We start from the raw sequence: 20,617 nt of genomic DNA on the forward strand, positions 1-20,617 counted from the left end.
GCCGCCGCTGCCTCATCTCCATATTTTATTTTATTATTTTCCATCTGACCGAGCCGCCCGAACCGTGAAACCGCTTCAATTGTCGTGACGTGGGCGAGGGGAGCTGCCAGGACAGGCCACTCTACCAGAGGGGGACGCTGAGAACATGATGATACTAATCGGAGTGGGTGGTGGGCTGGCGAAGGGACAGTCCATTTTTGGACTGCTGTCAGATCTCGGTTCGTTATGCACGGGTGTTCAAGTCCAGGCCCAAGTGCCGGATCTGGCCCACCACATTGTTCTATGTGGCCCACGAAACCAGATCAACCGTGTCTACGTCATGTCTCATGCTAAATAGGTTTGTAAATTGAAATGCCATTCACCGCCCTCCACCCCACCCTAAAAAAAGACAACAAAAACTGCTGTTTTTTTTTTAATAAGAAAAACTTCACTGTTTAATTTATAAATTGTATAAACAATTGAACAGTCTGTACATCATGATTTCATGTTGCAATTCAATGTGCTGCTCCCACTGTTTTGCCAGCCTGGGCCACAATGGACAATATAATATTCATGCAATAAAAAGAATACTCGTACGACTTACTACTGTGACTGACGGTATGAGTTTTTAATATTCGTCATTTTCCATAGTCATTTTTAGAATATGTTATGTTGGCTTCCTCTGGTGGTACAGGAAGAATGACAAATCCCAAACTACAGTTGTATTGAACCTAAGTTAAAATATTTATTTTAAGTACATATTTTAATTGTGGCAAGACGTCGTGTGTTTTATTTTATAGATGATGCGTTTGCCTCTTAAAGTTACATAAGCTTTGTAGTTAGTGCCTCTATGAAGAGGTAAACACCAGAAAATCCCAAATTACTTGGGCGATCATTCTAATATTTTCAGAGGTTGATGTAAGCATTAAGTAAAGATGTAAACATACATTTTGGTGACCATCGATCACAGTTTTGGATTCCGACATTAGGGTTTTAGACCGGGCGTCGGCAACATGCAGCTCTTTAGCGCCTCCCTAGTGGCTCTCTTGAGCTTTTTCAAAAATGTTTAAAAAGGAAAAAAGCTGGTCGGATGGAAATATATTTATATATTTTTTAATATGGTTTCTGTCGGAGGACAAACATGACAAAAACATTCTTAACGTTTTCCAATGCTGTAAAAAATGTGTAGAATAAATATTAAATTTCAACATTTCTGTCAACGAGGATTTGCGTCATAGCCTGCGACACACCTTTCTATTGGCATGCCGGGATGCCAGGCAGGTGGCTGTTGTCAGCAAACCGGCATTTCGTGTATAATTCACCGATGGTAGTGGCGAAGAATGGAAATCTGGAGGACCGAGAGAAGCATTTTCAAACAGTACACGTGAGTTACGATAGTTAACACGCTGCAAAAGGTGTGGTCCAATATAATATTTTGGATTGCCAACCCCTGTTTTAAACTGTTATGGTGCATAATTGTACAGCAAGTGAGAAAGGACAAACTATTACATTAGTGTCGGCAATTAAAGAGGCATTTGAACCGTTTAATAGAACAATCCACGGGAGCGGTAAACTCTTTGGAAATATAAAATGAGTATTCATTCAATTCTTTTGTTTGTTTTTAAGTCTGTAGCAGGTAATTTTTGAACCGGGTCGAACCGATTATGTCAGCCCATCCGCCATATTGTATGTGGCTTTAATATTAGCCGGTTTCCAGGTCGCGGACGGAGTACCGACCACCAAAATATGCTAAAGTGCCCGTCTTTGTCATTATGGTGGTAATTGAGAAGTACAGTGTATGTGATACTTATAAAAAAAATGAGAAGCACTATTTAGAGGATATGGTATATATGCCTGTGAGTCTTGTTATATGTCAACGTGTGTTTCAATCTTGTGAACGATTCAGTTCAATGCACTCGCATTTCACACTTAAATCAAAAACGATTTTCAAATTGAAATGTTTTTTGGTGTTTTAAATTTTTTTTAACCTAAGTAGATCTGTAGTCTATGTGTGTATCTATATGTGTCCATTATGCATATATGTTAGGATACAAGCTTTTTCAGGGTACCACTGTAGATGATTTTCCACCATCATTTTGAATACAATGGGTGTCTGGATGCCGCGGTTGTTAGATGACTTTGGCGAGCATGTGACTGAGCAGCATGTTCGTCCTCCGCACCGTGCGCCACTTCTTCCCTCGCCATCATGTTTGTGTCCTGAGCGCTGAACGGTATTTCACACATCCCCTTCAACTGGTGCGCAGCTTCTGTCAGTGACACTAGGAAATGAAGAAGAAGAAGAAGAAACAGGCCGACTCACTCAAGCTTTTTTTTTTTTTAATGCCAGTGCAAAAGTTCAAAATGGAGGCGCCATCTGCTCGATATAACGCTAATCTGGGCAGGGAGAGCTGCTGCTGTCCCCATTGGACCAAGTGCAAAACCGACCTTGGGTATCGTCACACTTCTTCTTTGAAGTGACAAAAACATTTGCCATCAGAACGGCTTGTTGGACTTCCCTTTGGACCTAGTAATAATTACTCTCATGCTGTCATGTACTGATTCCTCAAATTGTCACGCAGTAACAAGATAAAAAAAAAAAAGCTGATAGCGGATTTTTCCAGACAATCCCTTGGCCAATTGCAAGCAAACAAAAGTAGCTTCAAGTTTTATTACCACTCTTGGTTGAAATTTAGTGTCAAACATAAAGCAGCCTTAGAAAAGCTTGCTAGCTTAAAGCTAATCCGCTAAACACCATGGACTGGCGATCGATAGTCGTGTCATTGTGGACATTTCAATATGTTCTCTGTGCCTCCACAAGGTATTCTGATGAATATTGCGTTTATGCAATAAGAATTGCGTAGATTAATCCGACCATTTTCATTCATTTCAGCTTGCTGCCATTTTGATCTCTACCGCACTCTGCTGTCGACTGAGATTCACATCAAAGTGCCCTCAAGCTCGCATTGTGGACTTCATGTGACCAAACCCGGAAAACAGGTGAGTTAAAGCAGTACGGACAGGTGTTGTTGGAACTACTATCGACTGTGATGATGGTGACCCTAGTGGACAAAAAAAAAGCATATATACCTGGACGTATCTTTCTGTTCATTAATTCAACATGAATTTTTAGTCGATTAATCGTCTGAATACTTGACGAGCTGCAGCCCTTCACCTATTTTTAAAATAGTTCAACTTGCGAAAATGTTACATAAAGTACTCCGTGTACATTGTGCCTCGTAATTGTTTCTGAAACTCAAACCGGACGGATAAAGGCCTCTTTCAATTAAATTGCTAAAAACATTGAGCCATAAAAAGGGCAAAAGGGCGTGTTGAACTTTTCTTTCTGCCCACACTTCCTTCAGAAAAATAATAATAATAATTCACTTTTATTGTATTTTTTACCCTTTCTCGACCTCTGGACTACTCTTAAACCCTCACTTAGTTAATTGCCACACTTATTTGATGAGTTGGAGAAAATTCCATTGTGCTGGACCACTCGTGTTGAATGACTGCCTCCTTTAATCATTTTATATCGATATAGATATATATATATATTTAAAAAGTACATGTTAAACGTGTGCACTTAAACTGATAATTTGATCAATTACACTAATTAGTTTCGCAATTTCGCCCCAATAAAGTGGCTTTTAGTTTTCAGCCGTTTTTACAGCATCGCCTTTTTTGACTCCGAGGCCTTAAATCTGTGACCCAACGTGACACGGGGGTGGCTCTGCAAGGACGACAGCACTTCGCTTAGGGTTAGAATAATACTACCTTCAAGAAAAAAAAAACAACAAAAAACCCCCCCAAACAAATTGGATTGCTTTTACTTCATGGGTTTGACTTAGAGCCAAGGAACAATGTGTGCCTCATATCATTTTTTTTGCCATTTAGCCATCTTAGTGTTTTGATTGCGTGTGCCCTAAATCAATATTTATGTTCAAGTCGACTTCACTTGTTTATAATGTTTATGTACTAAGCATTTTTTGCTAAATCTTTTATGTTCAGTTCATTTTGGTGGAATCATCAAGTGTGTGCTTTATTTTTCTTGTGTACTTTTATTTTTGATGAACATTTGGGCCTTTTTCAATGTTTGTTGTTGTGGTGTGACTTAACATTTATTTTTTTGGGGGGTGGTGTAAAAATTTTGAGTAGCACTGCTTTAACCCTTTCATGGACAGCGGTTACTAAAGTGGACAGCTTACCAGGTTATCAGGTTAGCATTATTTGTGCATGAAAGCGTTCATCGTTTGCCTTTTGCTTTGTGGTGGCCGCTAGCTAGCTACAGCTACTATCTATGCTAAAGCTCGACAATGTATCGCTTTCGATTCCTCTGTTGCTCCCCGATGACTGAAAGTCTTTGGCGTTAAATCAGACTGATTCACAAGCCAAGCGTTGCCATTGCTTTGTCAAGGCGCAAGTTTTAATTTGAGCCTCACCTGATGGATGCCCGTAATTTACGATGATTAGAAATAAAGTGTCATATTTCCCTTTATTCCCCCCCCCCGACCCCCACTGCCAAACACAAGGGGACGGTTTCATGAAGGGTACAAGGAGAGGAGCTTGATTTGTTGTAATGCGGGGCCCGCTGACGGAGCCCCCCGCGGGTTCAAATTTATGTCGGCCATTTTGAGGCCGTGGTTGTACACGGCAGCTTTGTTAATGAAATTTGTCGCCAGTAGCCCGTTTGACGCCGTGACGCGTAATTGACATGCCAGAATTCAGACCGCCACACTTTAATTGGAGCACATTTGCCCGTGGCATAGTTTGGTAGTTTGTTGAATTAATTCCACTGTATCGGTGTATTACTTTATTATGTTTGTCTTCACATTTCTTAAGGATCCTATATTTAACGTTTTTAAAATGCATATATTTGAATTAATATTCTTATTAATCTATATTTGGTTATAATATTGGTATGGATTGTTTTTATTATGTATTTGTATTTTTGCAGTGGGACAATCTGGGATCTGAAAACAAATATATCTCTACATTTTATTTCTTCGCACTGAGTCTAATCTTACTTTAATTGTATTTGAACAAATCATTTCTGTTTTTCCGATGATGAAAGTAGAGTTGCGTGTTGTAATGCTGTCCCCTCTGTCCTGGTGTGGTTGTGTATGATTGACAACAGGCCTGTCACGGGGGCGGGGAGATGCGCGGGGACGGGCAGCCGGACGAGGGTCTGTCATGTCAAAGTTTCCGAGGCACCGTATTGTCTGTCATGTGTTGGCAGATGAACGGTCGAGGAGTTGCTCACATAGTGTGTGTGTGTGTGTGTGTGTGTGTGTGTGTGCGCGTGTGTGTGTGCATGTGTGTGTGTGGGATCAGCATATCTACACCTCGATGATGAAATCAGTCCGATAGCATCACAGGTGAGCTGGAACCTAACGAGGTCGTGCTGCAAAGATTGAATATTCTATGATTATTGAGTAATCCATTTTGCATTATTAAACGAGAATTTTTACGTGTGAGGTACACATCACTTTATTTGGTATTCTTGGTGACTTGGAGTGTGTATGGCTTTAAAAGGCGGAGCCTGTCCTGGTGAGTGACATGGGTGTCAGCGAATTGGGTCTGTTAACTGGCTAACAACTCTTAGAAATCAGGCTTAGGGTGAGTTGTTTTACTTTATGAGAGGTTTATTATATCAAGTCTCGACCGATATCCCAGATTAGCATTTTTTTTTTACCACAAAAGTAACATTAATCGATTCATTGTTCAAAATAAATGTCCCCAACCTCCCCTTTGGGATTTCTCCTGACACCAAACAACTTCACATGCATTTGGTTCCTTTTTTATCATAAAAAACTTTTATTAAAATTTTGATTAATCGGTGGAATGATTGGTAGTGTATTTGATTATTTAAAAAAAATACAATAAAATACTCTTGCTGTGGCCCATAACCTATTGTGTGATGGTTCAAAATATTACGTAAAATTGTCCGTTAACTTTGGGAAAAGATTCATTTCAATTGCAATGACTTTTGGTATGAATTAATTTTGAAAAATCAATTTCCATGTGTGTCAGTCTTATGACTATCCAAAATCTTCTGCTTTCCCACTGCCTCGCATATGGCCGTCACATCCGTTCAAATGAACTGAAGCAGGTAAATGGGCGTCAGTGGGAAGGTCGGCCCCCCGAGGAACCCGTGAACAGAGGGCCTTGCCCCGGGGACTGTTGTCCGCGGCAAGGCACCTCCCCCTCTCCCTCCCCCCACCGTGCTGTGCGGTCCCAGGCCAGATGAATGTGCATATGAAATGAGGCCACAGAGTGCTGGAGACCATCAATGGTCTGTTGTGTCATTAGAACGAATTCTTTGACTTCATTTTCGAGGCTACAAGATGGCACTGGTGTAATAGCGCATCTTTCGCTGACTACAGATTTTTGTATCGTTCAAGTTGCGTGGACGTTTATACGGCATAGATTCAGCTTCTCGCAGAGGATAAAGAATATATGACTGAATCTGTTTGGATTGAATGTCTGAATGTGCTGTTGCAGTGTTTGTGTTCAAATAGCTCATGTCATAAGGATTAGCAAGCAGTCTAAAGACTCAAGTTTGTGCTAATCAGGCAAAAAAAAAAGATTAAAGCACCACAGTCGTAAATTTCGCCCCCCAAAAACGTGGAATTTTGTTGAATTTTATTTTTTTGTAAGTGGTTTGGGGGTATTCTTATTTCCATTTGCAAGAATCTTTTTTTGTGGGGGGGGGGTTGTGTCAATTGAAGCTATTAGCCCCCTCCCCCCTGTGAACTAGCTTGATCACATATTCTTTTTTTTTTTTTTGGCACAAAGTCCCGCAAAATAGTTTCAAGAACAGGTTGACTACAGCTAACAGACTAAAAACGTGCATCATGCTAATAAACCTGTACTCCTCGCATGTCGTCTAGCTTAGCCTACTTGCTTGCTTTTTTGATCAAATAAATCTTGTGAAATTATTTTAAGAGGTTGGCTACTGCTAATAGCCCACCAGAAACAACCTGACTCGAATTAATTTGTGCTTATTTCTTGGCTGTTCGTCTCAATTCATCCTATTAAACATTTTTTACTTCCCCTTGTGCATCATCTAGTTAGCCAACTTACAGATTTCTTTTTTTTTTTTTTGTCCAAAGTCCTCTTAAATCATTTAGTAAAATGAATAACAACCAGACTTGCATAATTTTATCAGCTTAGTTTTTGTTCTTTTGTCGAAACTCGACAATTTTATGTGGATTACTGCTCCCTCTTTCTCCTTTTCGCTAAGCTAGCAGCTAATGAGTACGCTATTAAAACAGGCCCCATTGGAGACGATACAATACAGGGTGTATGGGCTAACGAAGACATTAGAAATCAGTGAATTGGTGACCAGCGAGGACCTGTAGGCACTCCCAAAATGTGTACTGATTGCTAATTGCCTTGTTAGTATAACAACAAAGCTGTATGTCGTCCCACCCCCCCAACGTTGGAGGGCTAAATTAGCAGCAAACAAACAAGCAGAGGGGAACACATGAGTAAGGACGCTTTAACACGAGCATCTGTTGATACAGCTGCTGCCCGTTCTCACCGCATCCCACCATTTCTTTACCTGTTCTCAATGTTCTCCCTTTTTGTTTTTTATTTTTATTTTTTTCAGAATTCGAGCTAGTGGGGATGAAAAGTCAACACCTCTGTGTTAAATATGCTAGGGGTTTGATGTTACAACTCAACTGATTAAATTTTTTTTAAGAAAGTGAATGTATTTGCATAAGTGTGCACACCCTCTTACAATGTTAGGTGACAAATCTCTCAAATTCTTCTTTAATGGCACACACCCGATTCTCTGATTATATAGAAATAAAGTTCAGCTGCTCTACGAAAGTGCTTCCACAGACGAGGAATCCAAATCTTTTACAGGCGATATAAAAGCGACTGTTTGTTTGTTTCCCCTTTTTCATCCTCGGAAAACAGTATTTACCTTCGCAGCCACCTGCAGCTGCAGCCGCTTGATTGCGATGGCGGGGGAGGCGGAGAAGGTGGGGGGGGCCCCAATCAGCTTTTCCCATCAGGCTAAATGCTCCCCAGAGACGCGGATTATTACGCGACACCAGTACTCGGAGTGGATAAACGGACATCCGTGTAGCGCGAGGGACCCTCCCGCCGCTCAGATCGGGTAGGGAATAGGAGACGGACAGCTCGGGGGCTGAGAGATGAAAGGGCCCCGCCGCCTTATTGACATTTTAATCAGAAACAGTTAGCGTGGAGTGGTTGTGTTTGCAGGCGGGGGAAACGGCGGGGAGCCTTTTGGAAAATATGCGAGGATTGAAATGCATCCCCTGCGCTTGACACATCATTTACCTGCTGTCAAGCTACGTGCGGCTATTTGATCTGCGAGCCTCCTTGTGACACCCGCGATGCACCCCCGTGTCAGGACCCCCCCCCCCCCTCCTCTCCCCACCACCCGACTGCATATAGACGCATGCAAATTCCACTCTCCTCTTTCAGTCTTGAATTATGAAGTTGATCTGTTATTAATGTGAGATTTGAGATCTCAGAGAGATTGGGGGGAGGAGTGGGGGGGGGGGGGGCGCCCGTTCCATTTCCATTCGGTAGGGGTGGGCAACCTAGAACAAAATGTTTTGTGTAAACAGTAAAAGATTTAATGACAAATGAAGCATTAAAATAAAAGGCCGTCTCCAATTTCTCCAATGGATCCGACTCTTGAAAAAACTAAATGTACAATGAAATAGGATGTTCATATCTTGTAATATCTAACAGTGTGAATTAGGGCCCAGCCAATGAATCGACGATTTAATCGGCCAAGACTGGCTCTTAAAATCAGGCCAGAAATGTGCAGATTTTTGTGTGTTTTGTGCAGTAACAGATTTCAACATCACCCGAATATTTATTCAAACACCCTAAAAAGCTTTCAGGGACCCCCAAAATTTTTTTATTCATGAACCATATTTTCAAAATTAATTGGGTAATTAATCCGTGAACAGAATATGATTTTGCCAAATATCGGAAACAGCCCGTTGATCAAGCCGATGTACTCGGCATGCTTGACAGGAATATTGTTTGTATATTATTTTTTATTAGGTAGACATAAACCTTGAATTACATGCATTTTAAACAGCATCTGATGCTTGATTAGCAAGTCAAATGGCGTGAGTCGGCGACGACCACGTGTCACTATTCCCCCCACAGCCCCCCCCCCCTTTTTTTTTTGCGACTACTCATCAGTGGCAGATTGACATTACATAATCTGTTGCAGACGGGACAAATGAAATGCAGCGTAGTGTTACAACAATAGGAAGTCATGCCATCCATGCTCTGAGGTATTGCGGTCATTTTTCAACCACCAGGTAACTCGATGTTTGTCAAAAATAGTTATGGACATTGAAAAGCAAAGTAAAGAAATTAACGGAGCCGACTAAAAGAACGTTTAGCGCTTGGTATTTACAACTCTGGTCCGATTTCACTTCTTTTGGCAGCTTATTCTACTTATGTGCAGCATAACGGCGGAGTGCTGCTTCACCGTGTTAGCGTTGAACTCTGGGTGCGACTCATATCTCCGATTTAACCCTTTCAAGCACCCTGTACGATTCTATTGACCAGTTTATCGATTACTTGTCGATGAATCATTTAATTGTTGCGTTTTGATGTAGGTTAGTGGCCGCCATAAACCGAAGAGCCATCAAGTTCCAAATTTCAGCCCCATTTTATTTCAGCCTTGTATTCCCCACGTTCCGTGATGAATTATGTATCGTAACATCTTGGCGGCACCGAGCCAAGACCTCACTTCACCTTTTGTCATCTCTCCCTCAGGATAAGAATGTTTACAGATGAGGAATCCGAAGCATTTGCATTTCTTTTCAATTATTCATTGTGCGGGATCTGTCGTACAGGCGGCGGACAACCGCGCCGCTCGTCGTTAAAGCCCCGCTCTAGTTTTGTATCTTCCGCGTTGCGTTAAAAGCAAACCTAAAAGTGCTGTAATCATAGATTGGGAATGATAATGGGAGGAGGGAGAGCGCTTTGCGCTCCCCGACTGCTCATAAGTTGATCATCATCGGCCGGCTCGGAGCTGCAGGTAGGCGGTGACAGCTGCTTAATTTGGTTTGGTCACCAGGGCCGCATCATCCCGTAACCCGTGTGCGTGCGTGTGTGTGCGTGTATACACAGACCCAAGGTCACTTTAACCTGCTGCCAACTTGCGATTAAAACGGTCACTTTTTGCATTCGCGAGAAGCTCCAGGGACTCCGCGTTGGCTGCACAGGAAATTTTGGGCAGTTCTTCGTACGTTATTCACTTTTTCATATTTGCACAGCGCCAAATTGAGATGGCAGCGATTGCCAAAAGTCCAAAATCTTTTTCTTGTCGTTGTGTGATCTCATTTTGGAGAATATGTAAGGTCCACAACCAGCGGATATTTATTCGAGCCAAACGCCATCCCCATTCCAGTTACTGCCCATCTGCCACTGCTGCCACTGAGCCCTCCTAAAGGTTACTCATTTACAGTACATTCTTGGAGGGTGGGCGCTTCTTCCGCTCATAACCGTTCTTCAATCAATGAATACGTCATCATTAGCTACCCCGTGTTAAAGTATCACCATTTGGTTTCACTAAACCGTATTTGTAAATGAGGTCTTGGAAAGGCAATTGAGTAGAATTACACCGAGCAGGAAAAAAAACACCCCCCCTCCCCAAAAAATATTATATTTTCCCAGATAAAAGATGATGCCGCGGATGAAATTGATGTATTGTTGTGATCGTTAGCCATATGGCACGGACTGCCTCCCCCATCCCAAAATGTGTGATTACGGGGCAAGGTCAGTGCAACCTTTCCCATTCCTCAAATGAATCTCTGTCTAATCACGAGAGAAGGACAACAACAAGGGAGCGTGCTGGTGAATCTTGGTTACTGCTCAAGTTTGAGATTGGTTTCAATGAATCATTTATCCTCAAACTTTTCCTTCCAGGACGCACTTTGCTAAAAATAAACGGCTTAATCCCACTCCCATTTCAAGTGTACTGTCAAACTAAACATCCAACTAAGAGATTGTAATTTTTTTAAAGCAACCTACTTTACGCCTTCTTAGCATATAATGGAAAATCCCATTGACATGCTAGTGATTAGCATCATCATGGTTTTACAGTCCTTTCCGCAACTATTTGAGTCAAAATTTTGGAAAAGCACATTAGATGTGATTGATTAATATCATTTCAATGAGGAAATCCAGCCCCCACTCTATTTTGACTGAGCATTATTTCTGCAGTTTAGTTTTGTCAGTTGCCTTCGGGACGTTTCAGGTCCATTAACCATACACGGTCGGATAGATCTTTCGTCGCAAATTGAGATTACAACGGCAACGCATCCATGAAAACGCCGTACTTCAACAAAATCATAGCTTACGGCGCCTGAAAATTTACAAATATGGAAAAAACGTACAAGCATGAGAAACGATACCATTTACCAATCTGCCCTCTGGAGTTTTTAACCTCACTTTTGTATCACTCAAGCAATTAGACCAAAAGTAAAATGCGTACGGAAGACAAATCGGATTTGTAATTATTTGTCCCGCCTCGTAATAATTGCCCTACTCTCCCCACGCTGCAGCTCAGGGCAACGTTGTATTAGATTGTAATCTCCGCGACTCTTCCCCGACACAAAGTTGACGCGTCGCCGTGATTGGCGTGGCGGAGATGACATGACAGGAGACGGTTTTGCGGGAGACTGACAGATCGTTGGCAGGTTTAAGGCTCTCCCCGTTGAACGCTGCGCCGCCTCAGGACAGTCACCTGTCAGCTCAGGTGACGGCTCGTCAGAGCTGACGACTGCGAGCGGCGGAGTGGATATGATGGGGATGAGCGGAATGACAGTGACGCACCGTGGAAGCTGCCTTTGTCTGCGTCGCTCAAAGGGGTGGGGGTATGGGTTGCGGGGGGACTGTAAGACTGCGGACGTCTGAGGATCTGAGCTGAACCTCTTATCCATCAAGTGCTTGAACTGTCGAACAAAATAAAGTCAGTCAGTCCAGCATTTAAAATCCACTTGTCCTGAAGCTGGAAGTATGTTAAGATGCTAACTTAACCAACCTCAGGAACCTCACTCCATTTGCCAAACCTATTTATCATGCAGAGCAAAAATTATTGAACCCAACCATGTCCCGAAGTCATTCCAGCACCTGAAAACAAAACCAAGCTAGCGTCATTAGCATCAACGCGATGCTAACTTGGCCTGCTTTAGGAACTTCTCTATTCAAACAGCGTATGCACGAATTACTCAAACACGTTTCCAAAACAATTCCACAAGTCTGTCCACACCTGAACAAAAAAAAAATCACTCCACCACCTGAAAACATCCTCTCCAGGGAGATGCTAACCACTCCATTTTTTGAATGACTCAAACAAGCTAACAAAACGATTCCACACGCCGTTCTACCCTTCCCATTGTCGCCAAAATGAATCCTATTGATGTGAACTTTCCCAGCCAGAGGAACCTCAGAAAGTGGGCTATTGACAAGTGTGGGATCACCAGCCAGGGTAGATTATATTTCAGTTAGCCCAAATATTCTGGCTACTGTATAATATGTAAGCATCAGAGTCCCAACGTGCTGATACCTTCTCTTTCTAGCGAGTCACTCTCCCGTCCATCCAACTCGTGAGCAGGCCTCAGCCCCTCACGTCTCATATCATCTTGACTTTGATGGACATGTGCTACTCCTGCACTTGGCAGCATACGATGCTGAGGGACTTAAAAAGATATTGAGAGAGGCATCGCTGGGTTGACAGACTTCCAACAGACAAAAGTTTCCAGTGCCGTATGGGCTAACGGCATATTGGTAGCAAGTGAGGTTTCCCAGGATGAAAATGTTAGCATCACAAATTTATAAAAAATAAAGCTGACAAATTTAGCATCTCAACATGCACCATAAATTGAGTCTGCTGGGGTTCCATTGTTGGTGGCAACCAGCCGTTTGGCAGGCACATTTTTAATTGTTTTTTTTTTTTTGCTTCTCCCAGTCCCACAAAACATAGAATTACTTTGTGTCTTTAACCCTTTCAGGCCCCCTGTAACCCAGGGGTGTCGAACTAATTTTAGTCGCGGGCCAATTTGAAGTTACGTCTTCCCTCGGAGGACCGTTATGACAGTGAAACCACAAAATGATCACTTGTACACAACAAATGAAGAGATTACTAGTTTTGAAATCAGTCAAGTCGATGAAAATAGTTTCTTCAATTATTGTTCAAGTGAGGGGAAACGGGGTCACAAAATTATTACCAAATCTCAACGTTATTTATTACACATGACAATTTGACATTTTGGTACAGATCTTTACTTTCGCGGGCCACACAAATTGACCCGGCAGGCCAGATCTGTCCCCCGAGCCTTAAGTTTGATACTTATTGCTGTAACCTGATAACATGACAAGCTGTCCAGTGTAGTAACCGCTGTCCCTGAAACCGTTAAAACAAAAAAAAACCTTCATTTTGTCCCGCAACCTACCAGGCGTGTTAAATGAGGTCTCCCCGACATAAACTCACCACTTTACCTTTCGCTAGGTTTAATAAGCATGCAATCTACACCGTCAATTAATGACTGTTGTGTCCAAAATGCACTCGTTGGGGGTCACCTCAAGGCTGCACTTAGTATCGCTTCAGTCTTCTGTTTACTGTATGCATGCAGCTGGAGGTGGGTTGGGGGTGGGTTAATCCCCCCTCAATGACTTTTGAAGTAGTGCTCGCTCCTGACCCCGTCAAGTGTCAGGCTATTCTCAACCTTTTTACCTCACAATGAGAGCGGGAAGGCTTGGGAGGGATGTATGTCCTTTTTGCCGCAGACCTCCGGCCAGTTTGTTTTGCCCGAGCTCGCAGCATACGGCATTTAACACTCTCATAATTAAGTAGCCGGAGCCAAATTGCTCTGCCCAATCTCCGTCTTTCTGCTGGCACGCTGGGCGGGGTTGGTTGAGTAGTTGATTCGAAACTCCCCCGGCGTACGTAATAAAATCACCGAGCGTAAAAATGGATGTATAGCACTCTGCTATGATGGCACAATTCAAAGTGGAGAGAAAGCAATGGCGGAAAGTGACACCAAGTAAACATAGTGGACCTTTACCGCCGTTTATCCTGGGTTTTTTTTTTTTTTTTTTTTTCCCGAGCCAACTGGGTGACGGATATTCCCCACCCAAAAGTCTTGGTCCCATCTGCTCGCGCTAAGGCGCGGAATTTGTTAAAGTAGACTGGATAATGGCTTTGGCATCCTTATTATAATCTCAGCCTAATCTTCATTTGTCCACCCTTGGCATCGGAGACACTTCTGTGTTTGGGAAATTGGGCAGGATGCATAAAGTGTCCGCCTTTCGCTGTCAGTACCTGGAATCGATGCGGAAACGGGTCATTTGAGTCCAATATGAAGCAACCAAATCTTGGAATCGGTTATACGACGGGGCGTTCTAATTAAGTCTCATATATATTTTTAAAGTCAAAACAAAGCAGATTTTTGTAATTTAAATATTTCCAATTGAAATAAATAAAAAGGGCATTAATATTTTCCAGACTTCCCTCCCCAAAAATACCAACATTTTCAAAACAACTCCGTATGGTCAGTCGGTTTCATTGAGCAACATGAAATTTGGTAGGCCCACAAAAACGGTCTCCAAAACTGACACAGGAAGTCAGACATTTTGATTTTGAAGTTCCCCTTTTAGTGTCATTTTTGCCAACTTGCCTTTGAGATTTTGTCTGTTTGCTCCCAAATTTCAACTCTGCGTATATTCAACAGACGAGCCGACACATAATTTCGAGGAATTTGAGTTTTCGCCACAGAAAAATAGTGGCTTCGAAAACATGATGTAGTCATTTAAAGCCTCGTCATCGACCTCACAAAGTGAGGGTGGAAATGGGAGAAATGCTAACAACCGGGCCAGGCAAAGACAATACAGGACGAACTTCTCACTGACGATGGCTCCCCCTGTATGTGGGTCACACACACACACACACAGTCACACATGCACGGTGTTCCCAGCTGTGTGGCCCAGTCAGCTGGCGCCGCTTGCCAATGCCCGCCAACATCTGCTCCACAAAAACAATCTCCAGCTTTTAGCACTCAAATGGAGGTTACGCCATATGCCAGCAAGCCACTTAGTTGCAGCCAGGGGAGCTTGGGCCTTGGCTCGCCTTCACCGAGGTAACGGTGAAGGAGAGCGGCAATGGGATGTGAAGGGGATGATCCACTATTTTTTTTTTTTTTTTTTGGAACCTGTAGCTCTCTCCCGTCCCTTCAGTCTGTCCGTTTTTTTTTGTTCAACGCTCATTTCATTTTTAATCCCGCTCCCCTGTCAGAGATCGGCAAATTTAGAACCATGCGAGATCTGCTGACCGTATGGCGCAGTGCTCAATCCTATTCGGCTAACACCGCTTCCAGATGTGCGCAATCTTCTAAAACGGGATCCTGATCGCTTTAACAACACTTTGCACAAGCGGGAGCCTGATCGTGTGCGTTTTAAAACCATTTAAAACTAATTAAAAGTGCAGATCCGGCTCGTACGGGCTGCAGCCCGAGAGGTGATAATGGCTTTTTAATTAAATAGGGGAGCCAAAGGTCCCAAAATGGCGCTTGCGGCTAACCAAGCAGTAGCCATTTTGTGGCAATAGATACCAGGTTTATTATTATTGTCCTTTTGGCCTTGAGTCTTGACATTCCATTCATGTTTTTTTTTGTGTTACCTGTTTTATGATCGTACACCTGAAATAGTGTCACCAGTCCCCCCCCCCATGTCTTTTTTTTAGCTTAATGGATTACATGAAAGCTTGTCATGATGTCCATATGCAGCATTTTAGTTACGAATTTTGCATATTACTGGGTTAAAAAAACTAAAGCTTGAGACACGGACAGAACGCAGCATATATCAGCCGTGTCTAATCCCGTGACGCTCTTGTCCTTGCTGAGACTTGTGGGTGGGGGAATAGACAAGGGAAGACGCACATGTCCGCCTGCTCCGTGGTGGGCGGTTTCGATGGGAAGTTCTGGGACGGTGGGTCGGGGCTGCCTTCCGCGGGGTCACGGTTTCACTTGTGGGTATTAATTCGGGAGTGTGTGCATGTGTGTGTGTGAGTGTGTGAATGTGTGTGATGGCCATGGTGAGCAGCGACAAATCACCTTGACAGGGCCTCCGCTGTATATCACACTCTGATGCTGTGCTTGAATGCTGATTAGAGTCTACTGGGAGGTTAATTACAGTCCAAGCACAAGCAGTTCCAACAGTTAAGCCTTTTATTGATTGTCCAGGCAGTGTTTTAAGTCACATTTCAGATTGAGAGAAGTTAATCATTTTGAAAGTGTACTGTAAGGTTAAAAAACAAACAAACAAACAACACGAAATGAGGACATAATAAAACTTGTGAAGATGTGAACTTTGAAAATAACACACACTCCATTTGAAACACTTCCTTTTGATCAATCAAGTACATGGCTAGTAAGTTGGCGCAAGAGTCTATTGTAGACTCGACCCTTTTGATTACACATTGTGACGCATTAACCTTTTAGCTAGAGCTAAATTATCATCTGCATCTTGACTCGCTACAATTATTTTTATGTCAAGTAGCACAAACAAATGACCGATGGCACGTATAAAATCAACCACTGACGTGCATGAGACACTATCCTTTAATTAAAAGAACCAGTTAGCTAACTAGTTTCTAGCATCGAAGCGCAATCAGCTTTCTACATCTTCAGCCGCCTCTCTTTATCAAAGAGCACGAACAGAAGATGAATTTCAAGTATATTAACCGGTAATGTCATGTAAAATGAGACACACGTCTATCGTCTATCATTTGATCACAAGTTGGCTAATTGTCTCGTGTGAGATGCCAAAGTAGCAGTCGTTGCGCTTCACTCGATGCTCCTTCTTGTCAAACATCACAAACAAATGACCTGTAAGTATTAAGTAATCAACCACAAAACATTGACACACACAAGGAACTCCCCTTTTGATCACACTTAAATTGTGATCGCCCACAAATAAAATGTATTATTATTATTATTATTACTTGTTGACAAGTTGACCATTTACCAACTAGCATAACAAGCGAAAGTAGCAGTTTACATCTTAACTCAGGCTCCTCCTTATCAAACAATATAAACAAATGAGAAGTATAAAACCGACCTCTAAGGTAACATCAAACTTTGGTTGTACTGAAAACATTGACTTTTTTTCACTGAAACAAGTGACAAGTTGGTTAACTAAGGCCTCGCCTGAGAAGCTAACATGGCAGGCTACATCTTAGCATGCTCCTTTTTGCACATCCCAGACAGATGGACTCAAAAGACCTTGAAATTTCAAAAAGCACTTTGACACAGCCTTTATTCTTCAACATTATTTTTTTCGCTTAAATAATGGAAAAATACGACTTGTGTGGTGATATGCGAATATCTGTTTATTCTACATCAAGAAAATTGAGTCTCAAACATGGTGTCCCGCTATGATTTATTTTCCAAACCCTGTTCTTAAATCTTTTTCTTCCAACTGTTAATTTTTGGGGGTCCAAATTCACACTCAAATTCCATAAAATCAGTCATTGGGCACTAATACTTTTGGCAGGGAGCTGCTGTCTATCTTTGAACGCCTCCCACGTCACATTGGGAGCATGTCTCCTCTGCCAAAAGGAGTGCAGTCCAAAGGAAAAAAAAGCAGATTACATGAGAAGGGGTGTTTTATCAATAGAGCCTAACTTACAATTAGCGCATTTTATTTAGCATTTCAAACAAAATTTAGATTGGCTTTAAAAGAAATAAATGGATTACAGATGATTTGACGATGAAAAAAATGTTGCTGAAGTGCAACTAAATAGGGTCATACAGATTAGCCAAATTATGGTTTGGCTAATCTGGGCGCAATGACGATTAAAACTTGAAATCAATGAAGTTGCAATCACATGTCTTAGGATAGCTTCCTTTGGGGTGTGTGTGTTTGGGGGGGAGGGGGGGGGGGTCGTACAGCGAGGTTTCACTACAATAGTCAGTAAGTTATCCTTCCGGTTTACATGCAATCCCTTGAACGGTCAGAGGAGGGCAGTGTTCAAGTGGTAACCAAGTCGTGCTGGCCCACGCGTGTGTAGTATGCATGTGTGGGCATGATGTGTGCATCCTTGTTTGTATTATGTCAGCCGCGTGCGCCTCTCCTATAGGTCAGCGATGCCAATGTGTGCTTTGCTCTCATCTGCTGGTGGGTGTCTCCCCAACTGTACTGCTCATTACAGTTGGCGGCGCAGACGAACCAGTAGAGGAATTATGCTAATGAGCGGCCTGATTATGTTAATGAGGCTCCAGTCGTCCAGCGCGATGATGCTGGGCCGACGTGATGACCCAACGCGATCACAACACCGTCGCTCTCCTATAAAGAGATGTCTGCGGTCTTGATTTCTATTTGGAAATATCCTATTCAGATTCAGATTTGGAGTTGAATTGCATCATATTGTCCCGTGTACTATCATTTACTGAATTTAAATGACTGCAGTTTTCGAAGCCAATCTGTCGACTCCTGAGCAGACCCTCAAAAATGTGTTCCATTTCTAGAGGTCCTTCAAAAACACCGATTTTGTGCAGAGACAGATAGGCAACATTAAATTTCGGAGTTTGCTCGCAGCGCAAAAACTACAATCTTCAAAATTAATAAATAAGTAAATAAAAAAAAATGCTAGTGATAAAATGACGGCTTCAACCCGAAAGCCAACTGTGCTCCGCGGCTCGACGAACATTAGGGTGTATAATTCAACATAAGTGTGACATGATGTTTCATTCATATTTAGCATAAGCCAAAGAGCTTTCTCATCTCCGCCACAGCTGCGCCCGCCTCTTTCCCGGGGATGGCTTTTTGAGGCATTTGCACGACCTCTCTCGCGAAAGCCCGAGCAATGCGGCGACAAATGCGTTCCGTCAGCCCGGGCGAGCACATCTGGGCGAGAGGTCTCAATGAAGACCTGCCAAAAAGAAAATACACTGATTCATATCGGCGTGAGAAGTGTAGACAAGGATGTAATATTGAAACGTCCAGATGGTTTCGGCGCAAAGACAGACGCAGGGCGGCGTGGCGGTTATCTTTAATTCATATCTGCTCAGCCATTCTCGCCGCATTGTTAGAGACGCGCCGCTAATTTTTCCAACAAACAAACTTGGTTGGGTCAGCGTCACTTTGGCTGGCACCGCGGCTAATGCGTGTGAGCAGCTTTTGTGTGTGATATAGTGCAATCGCCGAATGCTCTCCCCTCGCAATTGAAGATGACTTTTTGGGGCTGCGCTGCCAAGACGCTTGACGATGACACTGGGAAGCCCAGGATGGTTCACGCCTGGCTGCCTCGATGCCGGCGCTAAGCTCTTTTTAATGACGTGACACATGCGATTAGTGAGCTTGAGCAAGTTTTGGGACACCTGAATAGGCCTTTTTGGACTTGAGCGAGAGATTAGCCCAAAACGCGAAAGATTTGCGATCACTTTTGAGTTATCAAATGATTTGGCAGCAAAAAACGGGATGGTACAGAATCTCTTCTTTGTTGCAAATGTACTTTTTTTCGCCTCTCCGCACAGATACCAGTATGAATATTCTGGCTCCTGTAGAGCCATGTAACATTTGTTGTCTGTTTCTATCGCTACACGGCTGCTTTATTTTGTAAGGTCAATTTGTTATTGTGAAGGGCACACCGGATGTTATTGCGTGACACATTTCCTGTTTTACGTTGTACGGGGAAGCTCCGAAAGATGGACTGCAACTTCGTGTCCGTAGCCGAGCCTTTTTGTCTCTATTATGTAAATTTTTGCAATATATTTAATTGGTGGGGTGTGTTCACTGTGAATTTACATTTGAGGGATGTTCCAATTGTTACGTACGTTACAGCGATTAGCGCATTAGCTCGTGAACGTTAGCAACACTCGTGTGACACTAGCGTAGTCAGACCAGTGGCGCACATTTTTTTTGCCACGTTTTATTTTCCAACAATGTGTAAGTGTTTTTATATGTGTGCGTTACAATTTTACAGCTTCTTGACTCGCCTCTACGGTGAATAAATTGCAAGAAACATCAACGGGTTTGGTCACTGAAGGAGTTATGTGTCTAGGCGCAGCAGGGGCGAGGCGAGGGCAGAACGTGAATATTCAGTCCTTGAGTACGCATACCTCGGTTTTCGACCATAATCCGTTCCAGAAGGTTGTTCGAAAACCGATTTGTTCAAAAACCGAAACCATGCTCTTTAAAAAAAAAAAATCTTTATTGAACACGTCTGCTCACAATGGAACGCTACACGAGGAAGCGTCACTTCCTCGTCTACCCTTCCTCGTATAAGGAAGGCGAGAAGAGTCAAGTGCGATCAGTTTGGTCGAGAACCAGTTTTCGGTCATAATCCGAGGCGTAAAAAACTTGAAATTTTGAGTCGAAGACCGATGTTCGAAAACCGAGGTTTGACTGTACCAATATTTGTCATACTCTTCTGTAAAACATTTAATTAAACAGAATGACAAAATATTGTGAGCAAAACCTTTCTTTCTGACGCAGATGAGGATTTACCGATGTGTCATACCGCCACAATGTAGCGCCAACTACTGCTGAGGAGGACTTTTTTTCTTTTTCAAGTATCTGTGGCTGGTATCGGCTGCCTCTGGAAGGCCTCGATAACTAAATAATAAGA

The 20,617-nt window shown here is 42.7% G+C and overlaps 1 long non-coding RNA gene across 1 annotated transcript in view; it reads left to right on the top strand.

Moving 5' to 3' along the window:
- Positions 1 to 1,096: 1,096 nt before the first annotated feature.
- The window catches only part of LOC127593258 (uncharacterized), a 35,955-nt gene continuing 16,434 nt past the window's right edge, over positions 1,097 to 20,617 (top strand). The window contains exons 1-2 of the long non-coding RNA XR_007960360.1: positions 1,097 to 1,357; positions 2,870 to 2,976. This is a non-coding gene — a long non-coding RNA (uncharacterized LOC127593258). The remainder of the gene's footprint in view (positions 1,358 to 2,869; positions 2,977 to 20,617) is intronic.

The sequence above is a fragment of the Hippocampus zosterae genome, chromosome 20 (genome assembly GCF_025434085.1).
Source record: "Hippocampus zosterae strain Florida chromosome 20, ASM2543408v3, whole genome shotgun sequence".
Classification (NCBI taxonomy): domain Eukaryota; kingdom Metazoa; phylum Chordata; class Actinopteri; order Syngnathiformes; family Syngnathidae; genus Hippocampus; species Hippocampus zosterae.